The following is a 6678-nucleotide window of genomic DNA, read 5'->3' as shown; positions in this document are numbered from 1 at the left end:
TCCTGGCACAGTCAGGCTGGTTAGGCTCATCATCAACTCAGACCCTTGCCCCCTCTACATGCAGCCCATACAGCGAATGGGACTTCTCCCAGGAAGTGCAGCCTAGTCAAACCCGACCAGAACTTTTCGGAGAATGTGAAGACTCCCCAACACTGCAGCCTTCCCCGGCCGTGATTTGCAGGAATATTGCTAAAAGTGGCGTAAAACCATACTTACTTTCTCACTTACTCATACATGATATAGATATAGTATCGTGTATTCCCTCAGAGCAGAATCATGTAGATTTGTAGCTTGATTTCCCCTTGTAAAATACTCTCAGTAATACCCATCAATGTCATCAAGAGACAGGCTTTTAATAGGCGATTCAATTGACAATTTTATGATTAATCTTCAGTTTAAATTTCTATTCGAAATACCACTGTCAATGTGGGTAAGATTGTACTCTGGGCCATGGGGCCTCAAACACTAACCTAAAACTTGTGTGTGTCTGTCATTACTATACTCTTAGAGGAGTACATTACTTGAGTTCAGGGGTGCAAGTAATAGTGTGAACATTTATACCAAAACAACAACTTCTGTTGACATTGTTGGCACTCACACACCCAACCAAATATTTCAGCGGGTGATCTACCGAAACTTGGCGTTTTACAGGACGTGTTTGTTGGCAATCGATACACATTTTATTTTCAACCACTTTCTATGTGGCAGTGTCAATAAAAGAGAAAAAAACCACTTAAGGCATTTTACATCATACTATATATGATCAGAATCCACCACATTACCACAGATGTTTGCATTAACTTACATTTACTGCATAATGCTTGGTAAACCGACGGCACCGATCACGTATTACATACTATCACATAATGGACGGTTACCATAGGATAATCAATTATTCATGAGTTTTGTTGTATCTAGCGAACGATACATTTATATATTATTGCTAATCTTGTCTAAAGCGTGTTCAGTTGTTTTGGCTGTAAGAATCCACAGAGACAAGGCGGTAGTCAATAGTTAAAACGTTGACTTGACACTTCAACTTTTCCACAACGTATCATACAGACACAGTCGTTTTACATAAAAAAAACATATTTTGAATGTTTTGTGTATTTTATTCGTGAAACGTCATCCGCCAGTTCTACAAGAATGCATTTTACTGTCCCTGGACCCAGGAGTTGAAGGAGGACACACGAGTGTAGACACTGGGGTAGCTGCCAGAGCAGGAGCTGATACCCCATGATGTGATTCCTGTCAACGTATTTCCGCATACCAGCGGGCCACCACTGTCACCCTAAAACCGAAAGTAATTTGTCAGTTAAAACCTATTAGAATATTACACTTTAATGGAACATATGCGATAGTAATTCACAATGACAAGCACGTCATATCACAACAACGTATCCCAATCCTAAATCATTTTATGTGAAACATCGTAGTGCACTTACAGAGGAAGCGGAAGGGCTGCTACAGGAATGGCTTATCTACTTCATTTATATGTCAACAAAGGTAGGAGTGGTTATGTGAACTCACACTGCAGGCAGATTTGCCAGACGCAAAGATACAGATGTGTCCCGAGTTGACAGTGGCACCACTGATACTAGACCATCTGTTGGAACAGTCGGTGTTGGTCAGCACGGTCATGTCGACCTTCTGGAGAACGTTTGGGGTGCTTCCACCTCCTACGGGAGCAGACATGTGAAAACAAGTGGTAAATGTACTGCCATCATGATGTAGTTCGCATGGATCTTATTGACGAATGAACTGTAACAAGGTAACAAAAAAAAGCACTCAAAGAGGAATACTGACCACTGAGTCTTCCCCATCCGCTGATCGTGCATGTTTGTCCGGCATAGTCGTTGCTACCAGAAGCCAGATTGACGGTTGACACAGCTGAACTGCTTGTGTCCATTGAGGTTGACAGTCTCAGGACTGCGATGTCGTTAGGATAGCCACCAGCATTACCATTGTAGTCAGGGTGCTACACGAAATAAACACACAAAATAGTGCTCAGTAGCTGACGTTCAAAACTGTCAACCAAATTTTATTCCCTGTGTTACATTTCCATTTCAAAATACAAAAATGAAAATAAACTGTAGACGATAGACATTATGTGGAAGTGTTTAAACTAAGGGAAATAACTCACGTTGGTGTAGGAGGTGACTGAGGAGTACTGTTCAGTTCCATCATTATCGTTCATTCTGAGTATGCCAAAGCCAAGACGGTAACTGCTAGCGCTGTGAATGTTATGAGAGAGACATTATCAGTGTTGCATGACACAATTTACAGAGTATTTAATAATTAAATCATTCCTCACACTAGTGCCACATAACCAATAATTCAAATACTTCCTTATAGTTAATCATCTGAGCTAACACTGGGAACAGTTGTACATTTTACAGATAACACAGATTCAAGATGAGTGCACACATGGGATTCAGCAACATTCAGCTAGTACATAGTTGTTATGACAAAATTGCAGATGACATAATTTTGTTTTCAGGTAATATTAATGGTCTACAGAGACAGATTGGTGAGGTAGTGACTTATTATGAGGATAGCCAATACCTAATATATGAAATTTACGATATGGATACACACCAAGGTAATAATCTCTGTATCATACAATGTTATTCTCACAATAATCGACGGAATTTTCAGTAGATAATGTAACTTTCAAATCCGCGTATGGATTACATGTTCGAATGAACAGCTCCATTATATCATATAGGGCCAAATAATTTTGAGCCATGTTTATCTACTGAAATACCCACACATCTGGAAACCCCTACCTACACTTCTTCGGTTTTATTCATCAAGCAGACATTGCATCGCCCTGTGTAGCATATTAGCATATTATCGGATCGTGATATCAAGTAATAGGAGTATTTACTTCTAAACATGGTTTAATTTCGGTTTTCTGCTTCGTGTGTTATCATTATAAATTGTTACCTGTTGGAGAGACAGTGAGCGGCAGTGAGGGCCTTGCTGGTGGTGTAGAGGACACAGCCACAGATATGGAACCAGCTGCTGCCACTCCTCACCTGGACACTTCCTTGCCAGGGAAACTCTCCTGCATCTGCATTGCTGCCTCCAACGATGTTGGGGCTGATCTCAGCCAGGGCCGTGGCTACAACAGCATGTATTGTGTACATGTTCTACAGAAAGGACATAAGTGATCCTAGTCATACTTATTACATTTTATCATTTAGAAACCCGCCCATAGTTTGACATTAGTTGTTTTGGTTGTGTAATTGTTAAATACGAGTAGATCCGAGGCATTTGGAATACAAACTTTCTGGCCAAGGTGCAGAGAAGGATGGTGAGAAGTGCGTTCATCTTTGTGGATCGAGATGAAGTGACAATGTGTGCAGACAGGTAGTCTTTTATACAGATCAGGGGAGTGCCATTTGTTTCTCTCCCAACATCATAAATGTGCCATTCTGCACAGTGTAGCCAAACACTTATTATCGTGAAGGTTTATGACTCTTACTTGCGAACGTCAACTTGACTCAACAGCTCATTCAAGATGTCACGTGATCTTTTGTTTGCCAGTCCAGAATCTATTACATTCTTATTCCGTTAATATTAATATGCAGCCGAACAAATTAACTGTATATTCTGTTGAGCCTTTACATATTTTTAAACCATGTTATACACTACACTGCAAGTACAAAATCAGCACATATGTTTTCTCGCTCACTAGGGTAACTTGATTGGTGGGCAATCTTTGCCATAATGACCTTTGAAAAGGGTTCACAACCAAGTTATGGTGTCGAATAGTGAGTGAGTGAGTTTGGTTTTACGCCGCTTTTAGCAATATTCCAGCAATATCACGGCGGGGGACACCAGATATGGATTGTACGATTCCGACTATATCATGAGCATGTGTTTATGAATCACTATCAAATAGTGATGCTGCCACGTGTTACCACTGATACCAGTTAATGCATCTAATCTTCAGTTAGCCATTCCTAAGAAGTGGGATTCTTCAATATGCAACTGAGAAGAAGTGATATCTATCAGAAGTATACATATGCCGTGAAAGATCACGAATGATGTGAGTATTTTCAAATCAAATTACAGCACTCTCATTGTTTTATAATGTTCCATGATTAATGTGGAGGCTCTTCATGATAGAATTGTTTGGTGCACTTTTGTACACATTTATTTGTCTGATGATCCTCTGGTGAAGCATGTCAAGACAATGCATTCCACAGTTTTCCAAAACGAGCCAAAGATGTGGGACATAATCTCAAAGTCAGTGTTAATTATGTTGATGGTTCTGTACTGCTGGACGGTTCAGAAATGAGTGTCAACCAAGCGAAGTGCCATATCAAGTCGGCCCAGACTCAGTTTTTAAAGGAGAGGCTATCTGAACGACCACTGCATCGAGTTAATGTGCAGTGTGTTGAGGGGATGAACACAATCCTGCAGAGTCCTTTGCTTGGATGAAGTCATCTGGCCTGAAAAGTGAAACAGAAGGCTTTCTGTTTGCTGCTCAGGACCAGTCACCTCCCGTTCGAAACCGTTAATGTGTGATTTTGCATCAAAATGTAAATATGAAATGTAGATTATGTAATGAATTAAATGAGACTCTCCAACACATTGTGAACCAAATTATTAACATAATACGGTTCATACTTATTGCTACCCTGCCTGGCGCGCGACACTTGGTGTCTGTGTGGGAATCCTTTTGAAACTGCGCTATGGTATATTAGTGTGCTATTGCAATAAATTCATCATTGGTCCGGAATAGTACAAGCAGCCACACGACCACAGGCACTCATGCACGTCACTATATAAGTGCAATAATCTTGAACGTGACGTTAAACCCTATTTCATCTCACGATCCATATGGTCTTGTCGACAGTAGTAACATTCACAGTTACACTTTCTTCATGCATGTTGTGTGAGTTGCCGTTGGGGCAGGACATGCTTATCCTTTTCCCGAAAGCCTGGTGTCATCGTTCATTTTCAGTGATCCGTTGATATAATTTGCAACGCTGTTTTGCCTTATACACTCAATGGTATCTGTTTTGAGACTGGTTATTCCCTGGCGTTGACGTTTTATATTTTAGGAATCACTATCAAAATAGTCATGATATCAAATATTCACGAAGAGGTGAGCATACCGTGACCCACTGACGGCACACGTCAGAAACACATGCAAAGCAAGTAAATTGTTCACCTGAAAAATAACACACGGGGACATCAAGTACATGTCAAATAGAGAATTGCATCGGACATCATCTGTGTCACTGATGCGTCAAATTTGGAAATCTCCTCAACGTGTCTACCATAAAACGTTACAAAGTTCTTGAATGTTGGAGTCATTTTCCTTGTCATTCAGTCTTCTTGGGAGTGTTTTGTTACACTGGCTCTTGACGTGAAGTCATCCAATTGACTTTAAATATAGATAATAGGGAGGTTTCACTTTCAAGTATGACCTGCTTTCAGGATTTACTTTTTAAGTAAGATTTTAAACATATTTAGTTGGATCTTCACACAACGACATTATAGCCCAAAGGACCATCATCATTCGTAACACAGTTTTACTAAATCGGGTGCATTGGCAGTTTGTGTATCGCTGTTCGGATCGTAGCTCATCCTCTCGGTCAGTGGTGTGTCTGGTCAAGAATCGATCATTTGCAGGACGCCGTGACACAGACGAATTTTGCTACTGCATTACATTCATTCTATCCATCAATTCCTCCATCCCTGCACCCTTCCCTCACTTTGAAATAGCATTTGAAACTATAAGGAAATTTATAACGATGGCCACAGCACAAAGTAGAGTGACGGTTTCTGAGCGTTGGCTGACCAGGGATTACGAGGTTTGTATAGTATGTACGGAAATATTATTCAGATCTTGGAAAGTACCTGCTGCTTTTTCACATGTAAATAAATATAGCGACAAGTTTACACGTTGACTTGAAGGAGACTCTTTTGATGGTTTTACATTCAAATTACAACCTAGAATTGAATTATAATGCCCAAATCTACCATGTGGAATAATCAATATCAGCTTTGAAGTGTTGTGAACAGAAACATGTGGTTGCTTACTGCGCAGTGAAACACCTTAGAATCATAACAAAGAAATGGCATAATGACTGATACATAAGACAAACTATTAAAACAATATCCAGGGTGTTATGCGTTCTCATGATAAATACCCTGAACGTATTCGCCACCATAGCTTCGTTGTGAACCCATTCAAAGGTCATTATGGCAAAGATTGCCCACCAATCAAATTACTCTTGTTTGCGAGAAAACATATGTGCTAATTTAGTATTTAGAGTATTGTGTGGGTTGGGAAAATAACCATTGTTTTAGTTGCTTATAGTCTTAGTTTCAGCTGTTTACGTGGTTTAAAAATATGTAAAGAATATACAGTTAATTTGTTCGTTTTCAATTCTGCTGCATATTAATATTAACAGAATAAGCATGTAACAGATTCTGGACTGGCAAACAAGAGATCACGTGACATCTTGAATGAGTTGTGGAGTTAAGCTGACGTTCGCAATTAAGAGTCATAAACCTTCACGATAGTAACTGTTTTGGCTACACTGTGCAGAATGGCACATTTATGATGTTGGGAGAGAAACAAATGACACTCCCCTGATCTGTATAAAAGACTACCTGTCTGCACACATTGTCACTTCATCACGATCCACAAAG

The 6678-nt window shown here is 39.9% G+C and overlaps 1 pseudogene; it reads right to left on the bottom strand.

Moving 5' to 3' along the window:
- Window positions 1-1153: 1153 nt before the first annotated feature.
- LOC139476022 (chymotrypsin-like serine proteinase) lies at window positions 1154-3336 on the bottom strand (annotated as a pseudogene).
- Window positions 3337-6678: the final 3342 nt, after the last annotated feature.

Source organism: Haliotis cracherodii, unplaced genomic scaffold (assembly GCF_022045235.1).
Source record: "Haliotis cracherodii isolate W230 unplaced genomic scaffold, xgHalCrac1.p SCAF_3, whole genome shotgun sequence".
NCBI classification, from domain to species: domain Eukaryota; kingdom Metazoa; phylum Mollusca; class Gastropoda; order Lepetellida; family Haliotidae; genus Haliotis; species Haliotis cracherodii.
Note: the sequence above shows the minus strand (reverse complement) of the source record. Positions and strands in the feature narration are given on the sequence as shown.